The sequence below is a fragment of the Scyliorhinus canicula genome, chromosome 18 (assembly GCF_902713615.1).
Source record: "Scyliorhinus canicula chromosome 18, sScyCan1.1, whole genome shotgun sequence".
NCBI lineage: Eukaryota > Metazoa > Chordata > Chondrichthyes > Carcharhiniformes > Scyliorhinidae > Scyliorhinus > Scyliorhinus canicula.
The window spans coordinates 123247917-123266394 of NC_052163.1; the positions used below are offsets into that span (position 1 = coordinate 123247917).

At 49.5% G+C, this 18478-nt stretch overlaps 1 protein-coding gene across 1 annotated transcript in view; it reads right to left on the reverse strand.

Annotated features, from left to right (window-relative positions):
- Positions 1-17772, reverse strand: part of LOC119953506 — a 119473-nt gene extending 101701 nt beyond the window's left edge. Inside the window, exon 1 of the mRNA XM_038777856.1 lies at positions 17680-17772. The gene's annotated coding sequence lies outside the window, so the exon portion shown is untranslated. The remainder of the gene's footprint in view (positions 1-17679) is intronic.
- Between the last annotated feature and the right edge of the window lie 706 nt (positions 17773-18478).

Consider the following 18478-nt stretch of genomic DNA (forward strand, 5'->3'; position numbering starts at 1 on the left):
GGTGATGGGTGTGTGTTAGTGATCAGGAGGATCGGGGTGATGGGTGTGTGTTAGTGATCAGGAGGATCGGGGTGATGGGTGTGTGTTAGTGATCTGGAGGATCGGGGTGATGGGTGTGTGTTAGTGATCAGGAGGATCGGGGTGATGGGTGTGTGTTAGTGATCAGGAGGATCGGGGTGATGGGTGTGTGTCAGTGATCAGGAGGATCGGGGCGATGGGTGTGTGTTAGTGATCGGGGTGATGAGTGTGTGTTAGTGATCAGGAGGATTGGGGTGATGGGTGTGTGTTAGTGATCAGGAGGATCGGGGTGATGGGTGTGTGTTAGTGATCAGGAGGATCGGGGTGATGGGTGTGTGTCAGTGATCAGGAGGATCGGGGTGATGGGTGTGTGTCAGTGATCAGGAGGATCGGGGCGATGGGTGTGTGTTAGTGATCAGGAGGATCGGGGTGATGGGTGTGTGTTAGTGATCTGGAGGATCGGGGTGATGGGTGTGTGTTAGTGATCAGGAGGATTGGGATGATGGGGTGTGCGTTAGTGATCTGGAGGATCGGGGTGATGGGTGTGTGTTAGTGATCAGGAGGATTGGGGTGATGGGTGTGTGTTAGTGATCAGGAGGATCGGGGTGATGGGGTGTGTGTTAGTGATGAGGAGGATCGGGGTGATGGGTATGTGTTAGTGATCAGGAGGATCGGGGTGTTGGGTGTGCGTTAGTGATCAGGAGGATCAGGGTGATGGGTGTGTGTTAGTGATCAGGAGGATTGAGGTGATGGGTGTGTGTTAGTGATCAGGAGGATCGGAGTGATGGGTGAGTGTTAGTGATCAGGAGGATCGGGGTGATGGGGTGTGTGTTAGTGATCAGGAGGATCGGAGTGATGGGTGAGTGTTAGTGATCAGGAGGATTGGGATGATGGGGTGTGTGTTAGTGATCAGGAGGATCGGGGTGATGGGGTGTGTGTTAGTGATTAGGAGGATCGGGTGATGGGTGTGTGTTAGTGATCAGGAGGATCGGGGTGTTGGGTGTGTGTTAGTGATCAGGAGGATCGGTGTGATGGGTGTGTGTTAGTGATCAGGAGGATTGGGGTATTGGGTGTGTGTTAGTGATCAGGAGGATCAGGGTGATGGGGTGTGTGTTAGTGATCAGGAGGATTGGGGTGATGGGTGTGTGTTAGTGATCAGGAGGATCGGGGTGATGGGGTGTGTGTTAGTGATCAGGAGGATCGGTGTGATGGGGTGTGTGTTAGTGATCAGGAGGATTGGGGTGATGGGTGTGTGTTAGTGATCAGGAGGATCAGGGTGATGTGTGTGTGTTAGTGATTGGGGTGATGGGGTGTGTGTTAGTGATCAGGAGGATAGGGGTGATGGGGTGTGTGTTAGTGATCAGGATGATCGGGGTGATGGGTGTGTGTTAGTTATCAGGAGGATTGGGGTGATGGGTGTTTGTTAGTGATCAGGAGGATAGGGTGATGGGTGTGTGTTAGTGATCAGGAGGATCGAGGTGATGGGTGTGTGTTAGTGATCAGGAGGATTGGGATGATGGGGTGTGCGTTAGTGATCTGGAGGATCGGGGTGATGGGTGTGTGTTCGTGATCAGGAGGATTGGGGTGATGGGTGTGTGTTAGTGATCAGGAGGATTGGGGTGTTGCGTGTGTGTTAGTGATCAGGAGGATCAGGGTGATGGGTGTGTGTTAGTGATCAGGAGGATTGGGGTGATGGGTGTGTGTTAGTGATCAGGAGGATCGGGGTGATGGGGTGTGTGTTAGTGATCAGGAGGATCGGGGTGATGGGTGTGTGTTAGTGATCGGGGTGATGGGGTGTGTGTTAGTGATCAGGAGGATCGGGGTGATGGGTGTGTGTTAGTAATCAGGAGGATCGGGGTGATGGGTGTGTGTTAGTGATCGGGGTGATGGGGTGTGTGTTAGTGATCAGGAGGATCGGGGTGATGGGTGTGTGTTAGTGATCGGGGTGATGGGGTGTGTGTTAGTGATCAGGAGGATCGGGGTGATGGGTGTGTGTTAGTAATCAGGAGGATCGGGGTGATGGGTGTGTGTTAGTGATCGGGGTGATGGGGTGTGTGTTAGTGATCTGGAGGATCGGGGTGATGGGTGTGTGTTCGTGATCAGGAGGATTGGGGTGATGGGTGTGTGTTAGTAATCAGGAGGATCGGGGTGTTGTATGTGTGTTAGTGATCAGGAGGATCAGGGTGATGGGTGTGTGTTAGTGATCAGGAGGATCAGGGTAATGGGGTGTGTGTTAGTGATCAGGAGGATCGGGGTGATGGGGTGTGTGTTAGTGATCAGGAGGATCGGGGTGATGGGTGTGTGTTAGTGATCGGGGTGATGGGGTGTGTGTTAGTGATCAGGAGGATCGGGGTGATGGGTGTGTGTTAGTGATCGGGGTGATGGGGTGTGTGTTAGTGATCAGGAGGATCGGGGTGATGGGTGTGTGTTAGTAATCAGGAGGATCGGGGTGATGGGTGTGTGTTAGTGATCGGGGTGATGGGGTGTGTGTTAGTGATCTGGAGGATCGGGGTGATGGGTGTGTGTTCGTGATCAGGAGGATTGGGGTGATGGGTGTGTGTTAGTAATCAGGAGGATCGGGGTGTTGTATGTGTGTTAGTGATCAGGAGGATCAGGGTGATGGGTGTGTGTTAGTGATCAGGAGGATCAGGGTAATGGGGTGTGTGTTAGTGATCAGGAGGATCGGGGTGATGGGGTGTGTGTTAGTGATCAGGAGGATCGGGGTGATGGGTGTGTGTTAGTGATCGGGGTGATGGGGTGTGTGTTAGTGATCAGGAGGATCGGGGTGATGGGTGTGTGTTAGTAATCAGGAGGATCGGGGTGATGGGTGTGTGTTAGTGATCAGGAGGATCGAGGTGATGGGTGTGTGTTAGTAATCAGGAGGATCGGGGTGTTGTATGTGTGTTAGTGATCAGGAGGATCGGGGTGATGGGTGTGTGTTAGTAATCAGGAGGATCGGGGTGATGGGGTGTGTGTTAGTGATCAGGAGGATCGGGGTGATGGGTGTGTGTTAGTAATCAGGAGGATCGGGGTGTTGTATGTGTGTTAGTGATCAGGAGGATCGGGGTGATGGGTGTGTGTTAGTAATCAGGAGGATCGGGGTGTTGTGTGTGTGTTAGTGATCAGGAGGATCAGGGTGATCTGTGTGTGTTAGTGATCAGGAGGATCAGGGTAATGGGGTGTGTGTTCGCGTGGCCAATCCACCTACCATGTACACCTTTGGGTTGTGGGGGTGAATCACACGCAGACACGGGTAGAATGTGAAAACTCCACATGGACAGTGACCCGGGACCGGAAGTGAACCCGGGTCCTCAACGCCGTGAGGCTGCAGTGCTAACCACTGAGCCAGCATGCGCCCCTGGTGCTGGTGGTTTTTATGTCCAGCTGGATAGAGCAGGAGACCTTCCCTTGATTTCAAATTTAGGTAAGTATTTTAAACCTGGCCGACCCATTGCTATCTGACCACTGTCCCTATTCAGGGCAAACCCATTCTGCCGGCGCCGGGGGGGGGGGGGGGGTTCCCGACTGCGTGGGGCTGCCCCACAATGGGAAACCCCATTGACCGGCCGGCGTAACAGAGAATCCAGCCGACGGGTCGGGGCGGAAATGTGGTGCAGCGGGGCGGAGAATCCCGCCCAATGTGTCTCTTATTTACATGAGCCTGTAAAATGGGTGGCAAATATTCCAAGACTTTGGTGTCACCAAATCATTATCCCCCAATTTACCTCATGTTCGACTTTATTCCTATTGAACCTTGATGGTGCATTGTAATTTCAGAATGTTTGGGCATTTTCAGGAAGAGCGAGTTAAACAGATTCTTCTCATTTGTGCATCGCCTCCTATTACAGCCTTAAACTATCTCCAAGCTCCTCATCGTGAATTGCTTTTGACCAACTGTAACCTGTGTACAATGAGAAAGATTGGCAACTAATATCACCCAGCAATGCCCCACATTGAGTTGGATGACTTGGGCCGGGATTCTCACCTACCCGGCGGGGCGGGGGGTCCCGGCGTGATGGTGGCGTGAAGTCTCCGCACCTTTAGGGGCTAAGCCCTAACATTGAGGGGCTAGGCCCGAGCCAGAGTGGTTGGCGCTCCGCCGGCTGGCGTGGACGGCCTTTGGCGCCACGCCAGCCGGTCCGAAGGGACTTCCACGCATGCGCTGGAGCATCAGCGGCTGCTGACATCAACGCTGCGCATGCGCAGGGAGGGGGTCACTTCCGCCTCCGCCATGGTGAAGACCATGGCTATGGTGGAAGGAAAAGAGTGCCCCCACGGCACAGGCCCGCCCGCCGATCGGTGGGCCCTGATTGCGGGCCAGGCCACCATGGGGGCACCCACCGGGGCCAGATTGACCCGCACCCCCCCAGGACCCCAGAGCCCGCCCGCGCCACCTGCTCCCGCCGGTAAGGTAGGTGGTTTGATCCACGCCGGCGGGAGAGGCTTGACAGCGGCGGGACTTCGGCCCATCGCGAGCCGGAGAATCGCCGGAGAGGGGCCTGCCAACCGGCGCAGCGCGATTCCCGTCCCTGCCGAATTTCTGGTGGTGGAGATCTCGGGACACGGAGGGGGCGGGATTCACGCCGGCCCCCGGCGATTCTCCGACCCGGCGGGGGTCGGCGAATCCTGCCCCAGAAGTTAGATTTTAGGATGTTAAATATTATGGTTTCATGGAACATGGGGTAAATGTTCGCAGATGGGACAGATCATTTGATGGAGCATTCAAAGGTCCGTTGACCTCGGTTGGGAATTTCGGGACTCAAGGCAGATGTGACAAGAAAATCCCGCTGTATTTCTCAGGAATGGTATTTGGAAATGGTTTCATTTCCCAGAAATTCTAACTGTTGTGCAGTCTACATGGGGAGCTAAATTGTGCACAAAAGCACGATTGTGTTTATGACAGAAAACCCAGTGCTGGTTTTCAAATAGGTCATCTCCTCCAATCATGTTGAGACATTTTGCTATGGTACTTAGTGTAGTGTCTTTGACAGAGTTTTGTTGACAGAGTCATAGGGCAGGAAATGAGAACATTTGATTCCGTACTGATCAAATAATGGCAAAAAGTGCAATGGTCAGAGGAAACATGGCAACAGTTTCCATCATGGTTGCCAAGGTCTTGCCTCCATTCCCTTGTCCTTCCCACACCCATTGCAGATGATCATTTCCACATTCAACAAACTTATCTGTATCTTTTAAAGGAGAATTCATCCCAGATTTTGATTTGATTTATTGTCACATGTACTGAAGTACAGTGGAAAGTATTTTTCTGCAGCCGAGGGAACGTACACATAGTAGACAAATAATCAACAGAGAACATTGACAAATGGTACATCGACAAACAGTGATTGGTTCCAGTGCGGAACAAGGGCCCAAACAAAGCAAATACACGAGCAAGAGCAGCATAGGGTGTCGCGAATAGTATTCTTACAGGGGGACAGATCAGTCCGGGGGGGAGTCGTTGAGGAGTCCTGTAGCTGTGGGGAAGAAGCTGTTCCTGTGTCTGAATGTGCGGGTCTTCAGACTTCTGTATCTTCCGCCTGATGGAAGGGTCTGGAAGAGGGCAAAGCCTGGGTGGGAGGGGCGTCTGACAATGCTGTCTGCCTTCCTGAGGCAGCGGGAGGTGTATACAGAATCAATGTGGGGGTGGCAAGCTTGTGTGATCAGTCTGTGTGGAACTGAAAGGTGGAACATACTGGGTATAACCTGCCGGCTGCGGTGTGCCCGAATGGCAGTGTGACGAGGCTGGTAGATGCCGGGAGATCCCTCTTCTGGGATTGACCCAACTCACCACGTCTCCCGAGATCTAATGCAATCTCGCGAGACGTCACAATGTGAATCTGTCCATTGTGGGCAGGATCACGATTTTGCAAATTTCTATGTTAGAGTGAGACAGCTAGTCTCATTCTGATCTGCTCTCCCATGATCTACCCAAGGTGTTGCGATCGAACCCCCTTTACCTCGGCGTTCCCGGTCAGTGCCGTTCAGTGCTGAACCCCACAAACGGGACCAGGTGGAAGGAGACTTAGGTGGGGTCTCCCATGTGATCAGCAGTCCAGGTGCCTGCTCTCTGGGCAAGCTGACACCCTGGCATTCCCAGCATGGTACCCTGCAGTGCCACCTGGGTGCTACCCTGGCACTGCCGCAGTACCCAGATGGCACTGCCAAGCTGGCAAGGGGTGCCGAGGGTTGGGCCCGGGGGGGGCCTTGCACAGGGGTGGAGGGGGGCCCAAGGAACCCCTTATAGGTGAGTTAAGGCTTTGGGGGGGGGGGGTTTGGGTGTCGAGAAATCGGACCGCCATGTAAAAACGGCCCCACCCTGCCAGAGTGATGGTGCAAAACACCCATCCCTGCTTTTTTTTCACAAGGCGTCTGAAGATGTGGAGAGAAAACCTGCGGGTTTGTGAGTGGAAACAATCCGCTTTTCACTCAGAACCTGACACTTGGCCATTTCATGGGAAGAACCCGTCCTATACCTATGGTCCGCTCTTCTCAGAACTCAATTTAGGCCGGAGACTTCCAGGTGGACAATGGAAACTCTTTATGGATGTCATCAAAGTATCACCGCAGAGGTCAAATGTCCTCGCTGGCTCAGGGGGTGTCCCTGGAATGTCGCCAAGATTCATTCAGCGAAGCATTGAGAACATCAAGAGATTTCACTGGATGCACGCAGAAGTGAAGTCGAGGGATGGGCGAGAGAGGTCAAACCTCCCATCAACTCAGCAATTGGACTTTCCAGGCACCAACTGCCCTGCATGTGGGAGGATCTTACCAGGCATCTCGCATCACACCGACTAATATACTGTCAGTACCTCCCATTCACATCCACTTGCTTTCAGTTTTGAAGTGTTTAACTCAGTGTTTTGTGCCCTTTTCAGAACCTGACCGTTGCATCATCTGGTATTTTTCACATCTTCCCAGTTCATTAACGAATAATCTGTTCACAGGCTGCTGAACCCTTTAGCTGCCCGCTTATAATGCAGGTAGCGCATCTCAATCCTGCTCTTGACATCCTGGTACTCTGCCCTCACATCATAAAGGGTGCAATTTTATCAACGTCAGAAATCGTCAGTGTGCCTCCTGGTGAACCATTAATCTGTCATTTCTACATTCACTGTCCAATTTCAGGACATTGGGTGGAACAGGGACATGCGTTTCCAACCAGAGGTCCCCGCATGTAGTGGACGGACAGCAGCCCCACCATGGAGAGGGCAGGAGGCACGAGGGCATTTCAAAATGGAGATGCTCTCAGAAGCATGCCTCAATTTTTAAAATGAGCAAGTGCGCACTGCTCGAGGGGCATGGGTGCAGAGGGAAAACCCCTCCGCTGGACTGGTAATGTTTGAGGCTTTTTCGTTCTTGTGGCTCGCTCATTAGACCGCTGCGAGGAGGTGTCGAGGGCCTTCCGGCCTACTGAGCAAGGGGCACCTCCAAATGGCTGCCGGGTGGACAACCTGAGTCCACCTCCAGCAAGGAAGCAGCAGGGGAGCCATCCCGACTGCCAACCTCTGACATTTCCCCATTCCTGACCCTCCAACGCCACCTCGACAGGGCTGGACTGTTTCCACCTGAAACACTCGTGCAGCTGTGGAAAGCTGAATCTCGCAAAACCAAAATGAAATAGGTGCTTCATTTCTTACCTGCCCGAGACAACAATAAAATCCCAACACAATGAACAATCAATGCAGTGGCACAGGGCGGTGCTTCACATAGCTAAATAATATATACACGGGGTCGTCGACAGTGATGCCAAAGCAGCGAATTCTGGCATGATCTGGCGGCAATATTCTCTATTTTATAACAACAGAAGAAGGTGATATAAGATTGCAACAGGATCTTGACCAATTGGACCAGTGGGCCGATGAATGGCAGATGAAGTTTAATTTGGATAAATGTGAGGTGATGCATTTTGGTCGATCAAATCAGGGCAGGGCATATCAGTTAATGGTCGTGAGTTGGGGAGAGTTACAGAATAAAGAGATCTAGGGGTACAGGTTCCTAGCCCCTTGAAGGTGGAGACACAGGTGGACAGGATGGTGAAGAAGGCATTCAACATGTTAGGCTTTATTGGTCAGAATATTGAATACAGGAGTTGGGACGTCTTGTTGAAGTTGTACAAGACATTAGACAGACCACACATGGAATACTGTGTTCAGTTCTGATCACCCTATTATAGGAAGGATATTGTTAAACTAGAAAGAGTGCAGAAGAGATTTACGATGATGCTACCAGGACTTGATGGTCTGAGCTATAAGGAGAGGCTGGATAGGCTGGGACCTTTTTCCCTGGAGCGTGTGAAGCTTAGGGGTGATCTTATAGAGGCCTATAAAATAATGCGGGGCATCGCTAAGGTAGAAAGTCAACATCTTTTCCCAAAGGTAGAGGAGTCTAGAACTAGAGGGCATAGGTTTAAGGTGAGAGGGGAGAGATACAAAAGAGACCAGAGGGGACATTTCTTCACACAGAGGGTGGTGAGCATCTGGAACGAGCTGCCAGAGGCAGTGGTAGAGGCGGGTACGATTTTATTTTTTAAAAAGCAGTTAGACAGTTACATGGGCAGGGTGGGTATAGAGGGATATGGGCCAAATGTGGGCGAGTGGGACTAGATTAGTGATAGAAACTGGGCGGCATGGACAAGCTCAGCCGGAGGGCCTGTTTCCGTGCTGTAAACATCTATGACTCTATCTATGACTCTAACAGGGTGGCAGAAACGCCTGTCTCGCTTGGGGCCACTATTGTTGGAGCCAGCTTTATTCCCTGTTCCTTCGTGGGCTCTCAGAGTAGGAGGCATCGAGATCGAATGCAGGCGTGTTGTGGCCTCCATGACTGCCTTTGGAAAAGGTGACACCTTGTTGTCAAGGTTGCCAACTGTAATTAAATGAGGTCCCACCGCATGAATTTCCCCACAGTCCAGCCATTGGTCGGCCAACACATCCATCCTCGTGAAGCTCTTGCCTTCCTGCGGCAAGTGGAAAGCAAAATGGCTCATCGCCCAATTGGACTGTCAGCCGAACAGCCCTTTCTCAATGTTTTTATACCTGCGGGAAGAGGAATGTTCAAAGGAAATGACAAAAATAAACTATCATTTTTAACGTCCCGATGATTTTTCTCCAGGGTTGCACACAAGAATGCCCTGAAAAATGATCTTTAATTTCTGGAGACTCCAGGCCAATCCAGGAGGGTTGGCAACCCTACTGATTATGTCGCTGGCACAATTTCTCCACTTGGGTAGATAGTGATCCCGATAAATCTTCATTCCTACACTTATCTCCAACATACAAAAAAAAACACATTGCCCTCCTTGTTAAAAATGTCACTACTTTCTGGTGCTTTGGGGCCTCGAGCAGATTACAGTCTGTGCTCGATCCTCCTTACAATATGGAGCAGCAGATTGTTATTCCTGGCGTCTTGTGCTCTCATTGTTTTCTGGGAGCGAAATATTGGGGACGGGTTAGAAGATCTTTTTTTTTTTAATTGGGATAAATGAGTCCATTGGGTAGCATCTGTTCTTTGTAGCTGACAAAACCGCATAAAACATCTGCAGACATGGTTCTCTGCTATTTATGTTAGTCCGTGGCTGAATTTTACAAGGTTGTTTGTAAGTGACTTTCTGCCAATGTTAATTGTCATAAAGTAGGAGAGTGGAATGGGATAACATTTCTCAGTGTGTTGTGTTCAGCTGAGGATTACGTAGAATTTACAGAAAGCAGACACGATCGGACCTTTTGGCCCAACTGATCCATGTTTGCGTTTATGGCCCACGCAAGCCTGGGCCCCGTTTACTTTATCTATTCCTGTCAACATAGTCTTCTGTTGTTTGCTTTCTAACTAGCTGTCCCTTCATCCGACTGTGGAAAAGGGGGTTCCCACACTGTGGGTTGTGCAAAGTTCACAAACTCCTCCCCACTCTAACAAGGTAGCGATGGTGACCGAAGGGCAGAGATTCCTGCAGGGCAGCCCTGGGCTTTGACTCCAAGGCCCCGAGACATACCCGCACAGCGTCCGGTTTCTCGTTGTGGTTTGCAGCGTGTGCGCCCTTGGCGGTTGAGCTCTGTGGCCTGACCAATGCCTCTGGCTGAGCCGGCCAAATAGTTGGTGCAACGTTCCATCAATACTAGCCCTGTCGGACCGTGAACCAAAGCATTCTCACTGAGAGCTGAGCATGTGGACCAATGTGCTGTGGCTCACGCACATTTAATAAAATGTATTTCATTACCAACACGTATCAAAACAGGTTACAACAAAAACACCCTGGGAAACATACTTCCCAGCAATCAACTACACAGTCTGTACAAATGTTTTCCCATTTTTCACCCCCACCTCCCTCTCTGCGACGAACAGCTCCTCATACACGGTCACGAACATCCCCCACCTTTTCTCAAACCCCTCTGCTGAGCCCCTTAACTCATACTTTATCTTCTCCAACCGCAGGAAGTGGTACAGGCCACCCAACCAAGCCGCTACCCCCGGTGGCGATGCCGACCGTCACTCCAGTAATATCCGCCGCCGTGTAATCAGAAGGCCACACGATCGGAGAATAGGTGATGCTCAGGCTGATTCCTAAAATTGAGGTCTGCAGAAGTCGTGGGAACGGAAATGTGAGAGTTTCTGCAGCTTTGAGATCCTGTGAAAGATTGTGGTTGAAGAGGAGCTGGTGTGATGATTCATCATTCCATCTCCTGAGGATGCAGGAAGAAAGGAGAGACGCTCGGGGTCATTTTCACCCTCGCCACTTGAGCAGGAAAGTGTCACATTCTGTCGATGACGCTCCAACAAACGTTACACAAGGAGTGTTTTGGGAATTAATTCAAAGTTTGACTTAAGAGATCTGTCTTCCAAATAAACACTTTGCCTTAGTTTAGACACACATTTTCCCTTCACAGATGCTCCTTTTTCCTCTCAGGCGTCCCAAGCCTTGTGCGTTCACTCTCCCACTGTGTTAACAGTCAAATGATTAACCAACTGTTTTTATCCGGGAGCTGTGGCCTGGGGGAAACTGGCGACTGGGACCTGTCTTGTCTTCATCTGTGGACCGTGTTTCTTCCTGTAAGCTGCCTTCATTGCAATAGGCTCATTCTTCTACACGAGCATTGACTGGCGCGGACTATTTGCCAACTGTCTCATGCACATGAGATTCCTCTTATCACTTGGCTCACTGGCCTCTGAGTCAAAGGGCTGTGAATACTCCAAGAATGAGTGCTGACACTCGAACACAATACTGAGGGATTGTTGGAGTGCCATCCTTTGAATTGGGTTTCCTCCGGGTGCTCCGGTTTCCTCCCACAGTCCAAAGATGTGCGGGTTAGGTGGATTGGCCATGCTAAATTGCCAATTGGGGAATGAGTCTTTACCCTTTCCAACTGGTGTAAGGAGGACGTGAGTGACAGGGATGGACATGTTGGCCAATTGATGGCTGGAGTGTGGGGGCAAGTCATGTGACAAAGCTCCAGGAATACTTTTAATCACAGTTGGCAACCCGATGCTATTTCTAAAGCAGAGGTGGATAGTTATCCCTGACGTCCTGCCCAATACTTATTCTGCAATCACCATTATGAAAAATGGACGATCGGGTCATTATCACATTGCTACTTCTGAGAGTTTGCTGTGCCCAAATTGACAGACCCATTTTCTACAAACACACTTAATTGACTATAAAATGCTTTGGGGAATTCTCTAATTGTGAAATATACTCCACAAATGCAAATATTTCTGATGACATTAAGCCGCTCCAGCACTGCGTGTAACAGCACATTAACTTTGGGGAGGTGCGGTGCAGTCAATTAGAAACTAGGGTTCCGGGCTTTTGTACCCTAGAAAATCCAACAAGTATTTCCCCTTTCGAATGCCTAAAACTCTAATTCCAGACGGTGGCTGCTAAAGATTAAAATATTAAAGCAGGCACTCAGAAAATCAGTCACGTAGCTGTCAATTCTGCAACATATTGAATTGCAAGCTCCTACCAGACTTGTCAAGTTACATCCTTAAGTGACAATCTTTGCTTCTGTCGGTGATGGACAGTTTCATAATGAACAACTTAACGCACAATTCACAACCATTACTCAACCAGCCTGACTTCAGAAGTGTAACAAGATAGGTTTGCCATTTTGTAAATGTTTGTAAAACCAAAGGACTATAAGGTTTCATAGCAAAGTTTCAATGTCAATATTAAAGCTTATTCAAATGTAATAATTTAGCACAAATGTCCTCATCAATTATGTTTAATCTAGTTGATTCTCTTGGACTGAAACCGCACTCCAGGGTTGGGATCTCTCTCTCTCTCTCTCTCTCTCTCCTCTCCCCCCCCCCCCAACAGGGTTTTCTGGTGGCTGAAGTGGGTCGCTATTGGGCGGCACGGTAGCACAGTGGTTAGCACTGGTTGCTTCACAGCTCCAGGGTCCCAGGCTTGGGTCACTGCCTGTGCGGAGTCTGCACGTTCTCCCCGTGTCTGCGTGGGTTTCCCCCGGGTGCTCCGGTTTCCTCCCACAAGTCCCGAAAGACGTGCTGTCAGGTGAATTGGACATTCTGAATTCTCCCTCTGTGTACCCGAACAGGCGCCGGAATGTGGAGACTAGGGGATTTTCACAGTGACTTCATTGCAGTGTGAATGTAAGCCTACTTGTGACACTAATAAAGATTATTATAGCTCCATAGCCATTTGCGTTGCTCGCCGGCTTTGTCACTGAGGAACCCGCCGACCACATCCGCCGCTGGAAAACCTGCAGGGATCCCAAAAATCCCTGGATTTCAGCACATGATCCAGGTTGATCCGGTTCTGAGAAGCACGGCTCTCTCAGAGGCCCTGTGCTGAATTCTCCGATTCTGAGACCATGTCCCCATGCCGGCGTGGGAATGGTGGCGTTTTATGCCGATTCCCATTCTGCTGGGGGGCGAGCAGGACGGCAGGGTAAAGCAGCTGGCTGTGGATGCCGATACGGCCCGGAGAATTGCCGTGTCCGTGGCTGCGCACGGCAGCGGCCGCGCCCTGCAACATGCCGGAGGTCGACCGCGGACCCGGTCCGCGAAATAGTCCCCACCCCCTTCAGTCGGCTCATGTGCCTTGGACCACCCCACGGTGCCCCCAGCCCCTGATAAAGTCCCCTCTGCCCGTGGATCGGCCCTCCCCCCGACTGTGGCGGTGCTGGAATGAGTCTGCAGCCGCCACGCCGAGTTCCCGATGGGTGAGGCCATGAGAGACCCACGGCGTCCGGAACTCGGCTGGTTGGTCGCGGAGCATCGGGGGCGGGCCTCAGGCAGTGTCCTGAGGCTGTCGATACGTGTCGCGGCGTACTGCAGGAGTGTACCACTTTGCAGGGGGTGGAGCATCGCGAAAGCGGCACTGTCCCCTATTTCGGAGGGAATTTGGATTCTCCGGCCGTTTGCCCCAAACGCGATTTTGGCGTCACCAACCGGGGAGTCCAGCCCCCTGTCTTTCTGGGAAGAAGTTTAACTAAGGCCCCACCTGCTTGTTCCGATGGATATAAAATGAAATCCCACGACACTTAATGACAGCAAATATGGAGTTTTCCCAGTGTACTGAGCACCATTGACTCCTCAATCAACCTCGTGTAGAACTGATCCATTCATTGGTCACTTGCTGTTTGTGGAACCTTAACTGTGCATAAATTATGGGTGGAATTTACCTTGCAAACCGTCGCAGTGGCTTGTCAGTGTCCGGCGCTGGGATCTTTTGGGCCTGTCATTGTCAACGGGGATTTTTGTTGAATGCACCCCCCTCTCCGCCATGAAACCTGGGTTGGGGGTGCGGCATCAGGGGGAACAGAAGAACCCACCAGCAGGAATGGCCAGAAGATTTCAGTCCATGCCAACAAGTCAACAGTTGCTCCACTAAGAATATAATCCTTGAGCTATGAGCCTCTTGGGAATGACGTGAGGATGTGAAAAATGCTATCGTAGAATCATCGAATCATACAGTGCAGAAGGAGGCCATTTGGCCCATCGAGTCTGCACTGGCTATAGAAAGATAAACCCTTTGAACGGGGTTTTCTGCACCCGCCCCCCAAGTTTCAAAACAAAGGGTCTCCATTTTAAGAATTTCTGAGTGTTAGAACATAGAACATAGAACATAGAACAGTACAGCACAGAACAGGCCCTTCGGCCCTTGATGTTGTGCCGAGCCATGATCATCCTACTCAGACCCACGTATCCACCCTATACCCGTAACCCAACAACCCCCCCCCCCCAACCTTACTTTTAGGACACTACGGGCAATTTAGCATGGCCAATCCACCTAACCCGCACATCTTTGGACTGTGGGAGGAAACCGGAGCACCCGGAGGAAACCCACGCACACACGGGGAGGACGTGCAGACTCCGCACAGACAGTGACCCAGCCGGGAATCGAACCTGGGACCCTGGAGATGTGAAGCATTTATGCTAACCACTATGCTACCGTGCTGCCCGTGTTGTTAATGTTTGGAATTCCTTTCACCAGTGAAAGCTGCATTATCGACTATGATCATTGCAGAGTTAGACAGTCTTTTCACTGACAAGAGAGTCAGGGTCATACAGGTGGGAAAGCGGAATGAAGCCCTCAACCAAATCAACTCCGATCTTATTGGATGATGCAGCTGGCTCAAAGGGCCGAATGGCTGGTGCCTACTCCTATTTCTTATGGACTGGGTAAAAATACAGGAGGTTAGGAAATGATAGTCATTCAATGGACTCCTCACATCAAGTTCCAGATGTAACTCATAAATCTATAACCTTTGCAGGGGTGAGAAAAGCACACATTGTGCACAACAGCTGAAGGAATGAGTCTACAGGCTGCTGGGCCAGATGGGATACATGAAAAGGCAGAAATGGCTATTGGCTGGAGGACAGCAAGTATTACCCAGTGTTTGAAAATGCAATGCGAAATGAACCTGGGAATTCCAGCTAGTGTGCTGAACATCTGTGCAGGGAAACTGCTCAAGAACACCTTACAGGATGCAATCAATGTTCATCTGAGGATCCTGGTGGGAATAAAGGCTCTTCAGCAAATGTTTAGGAGCTTGACTGACAATGTACTGGAGTGGGGCCAGCCCGGGGCTCTCTCCACTTAGGACAAGTCACTTTGGTCCAGGGCTCTTTTATTATTTGCAAGAGTGCAAGTGTTTCCCAAAAGGAAATAAATTATTCCGACCAGTATTCTAATCTCCCCTTTTTTTCTGGCGTTCCATTTAAAGTTTGGATCTGTATTCGTATTTATCATAGAATGCCTACCGTGTGGAAGGAGGCTATTCGGCCCATCGAGTCCTTATCGACCCTCTGAAGGAGAACCCCATCCAGGCCCACTCCCCTCCTCTATCTCTGTCACCCCATCCCACCCCACCCCGCCCGACCTTTGGACACGAAGGGCCGATTTAGCCAATCCACCTAACCCGCACATCTTTGGACTGTGGGAGGAAACCGGAGCGCCCGGAGGAAACCCACGCAGACACGGGGAGAACGTGCAGACTCCGCACAGACAGTGAATCGAAACCGGATCCCTGGCGCTGGGAGGCAGCAGTGCTAACCACTGTGTCACCCCTGTTTCTAGTCCCTGTTTCTGTCGACGTTCGCTTTTAAGGTACACAAGACCAGTTCGGACAAGTGTGCTTAATTCCCCATTTTTGCTGTTTCCTTCTGGGTTATTTGCGGTATCTGCTCAATCTGTGCCAATGCTGAACTGTTCGCTCTCGTGCCCGTTTTACAGTCGATGTGCAAAGCAACTTCCCTCCCATATTTCTACGCTTGTTAAAGGCAAGCTGTCGAGCACAGCCACACCGATCCTGCTGTGAACTGTTTTAGCTGCTGCCAGAGAGAAATCAGAGAGTACCCATGCCCAAAATGATTTAAATCATTACAGCCATATGCAGCGCAGGGAATGAATCTGATTGGTGGCACCAAAAACCCGCACATTAAAATATTGACCTACTTTTATATTGGATGACAGTGACAGATGCACAGAACTACCTCAGCGTCCTAGATTCTGACCCACATGGATCTCACACTGTTTTACCTGCTGCAGCTTTCTATAGCTTCTGCGGTAAGGTGTTGTAGTCAGCATTCCACTTTTTAAAACTCCTGACAATTTCATTCCGGATTTAGTGGACAGTTCAGGGTTGCTTGGTCTTGATTTGGTTTAATTGGTCGTGAAATACGTCTGCAGCGATTGTGAATATATTTGGTTTAAGAACACGAGAATGCAACTCAATAGTGCTGTACTTTTTTTTAACCCCTTGGGGCTTTTGGAGTTAATCGATTAACATTGCAATTATATCTCAGGGCTCTTCAGACATGAGTGACTTAACAAATATGTTAAATTAGAATGAGAATATTATTGCGATGCGTAAACTCTCTCTAACATGCAGTTTAATTTGGTTATATGGCTGTGCTATAGGCAGATCCTTCACCCAAACATGAATACAGTTGCTCATGTTTCTTTATTTGAAGAATTGCAAATGGGTCCCTGTGTGCATTCATAGAAATATACATGGAAGGTGGCCATTCATCCCATTCCTTCCTGGCCTAGAAAGAGCCGCCCAGCCTAATCCCATTCTCTGGCACTTTGTAGCCTTGAATGTTGCATACTTCAAGTGCAGATTCAAGTTTTGTTTTCAGATTTTATGAGGGTTTCTGCCTCTATCGCCCTCTTAGGCAGTGAGTTCCAGATCTTCATCACTCTCTGGGTGAAAGACGTTCCCCTTGAGTCCCCTCAGAACCTCCTTCCTCCTCTCCTGAATCAATGCTCCCTGGTTATGGACTCCTCAACCATGGGGAGTAGGGCCTTACCCACTCTACCTAAACACCACACCATTTTATACAGCTGTAGAATGTTCCTCTCACAGACCTAGTGGCAACACACCTATTTCTCCATTTGGCAAATGAATTCTGGCAAAAAGATGAGGAATTAATGGAACTGAAACTCGCATGGGTCTCACAGCAGGTGAGTGTTCCAACTCTGCCAGTTCACCACCCAAGTAACGAAGATGAAAGTGGTGTCCACTGTGCATGCAAATTATTGGTATAAACCCTTTTCTCAGTGATACTGGAACGCTAGAGCTTCCTTAAAGAGCTTCCTTACTTAAATACTTCTGCCCATTTAAACGTTGCTCAGTGTGATATTGAATCATACAGAGCATGACAATCCCAGACCTATGCTGAGTGAAATTATCTCAGAAAAAGATTGAAAAATAAAAGCATGAGTGAATGAGCTCTTTAGGACTTAAGACACACCTGGGCTACACCGAAACTTATGGAGAAATGAGGCTCAGATTTAGATCTGTCAGATAATCTGATTGCTAACTCTGCAATAACTTGTAATCAGCGTCTTGAGAAAAAACAGAGACAGCCTCACTGAAACACAATTACATCTAGATTGGAGACGCTTGATTTGATGGTACATTCAATACACATTTCGTCATTCTACATATTTGTCTCCTTGCCCTACGTAGCATTAAGCATCTGAAACGCACAACAAAGAAATACCTTTCACAGTCAGATGACAAGAGAGATAGAGAGAGAAGGCTGCTAGTTACACTCAATTGTTTTGAGGTCACAATTAGAACGGCAAGGATACTTTGCTAATCGACCATCTATGGCTCACGAACACACTGTAATAAATAGCTACTAGGTGTAATTAAAATAATTATTTTATAAGGAATGAAAAAGGTAAGAACTTACCTGCTTTTTCTTTGACGATAGGGTCCTTATCTGTTCCCTGCTCAGACTCCTGACATCTCTCCACTGCAGGTAGGTACACCTGGCACACTTACACTGGTGCATCTAAAAATAGGCTCCTGAAGGCAATGCCATTAATTGTCAAGATGCCCTGCCTGAAGATCGAAATGGTAGAAAATAACAGAGAGGCAGTTCAAATTTTTTTTTGCTTTTCTTTTTAATGCTCTATCCTTTTAGTAAACTCTGAATTAGCAAGTGGCTGTGATTGCATTTTACTCAGCTGGCCTTTACTCCCGTGCAAGGCAGGAAAAAAACTGACCAACCTCCAACGCAACAACCATTAAGGATGACCAGGCCCCCTGTCCTTCAGAAGTTTGGACATTTGCTTTGCTCCATACTACATCGTAAAGGATCAGCCAACGCAAGCTCCGGTAACACCGTAACTTGGGAGTAAAATTTGCTAACATTGATGCATAAATCGGTATTTCATTTGCATATCTCCATGGAATTGCTAGGGAACAAAATGAGGCTAATTTGAATATGTACAAGATGGAGTTAACCTTTTGCGTGCTCGGGGTAACTTGCAGCTTTCAAAGATGCTAGCTGTGAGCTGTTCTTTTTCTAAAGACATTTTTGGTACGCTGTCACTGTTAATTGTTGGAGAGTAGACGGGGATTTGAGTGCATCGCGAAAGCACCTCAATGATTAAAGTGTTGTTTTTCTCTCTATTCAAAGGGTCGAGTCATGCCGATGCTGAAATGTATTATTAAGTCTGCATTGATGGTGAGGTAAACAGAAAATA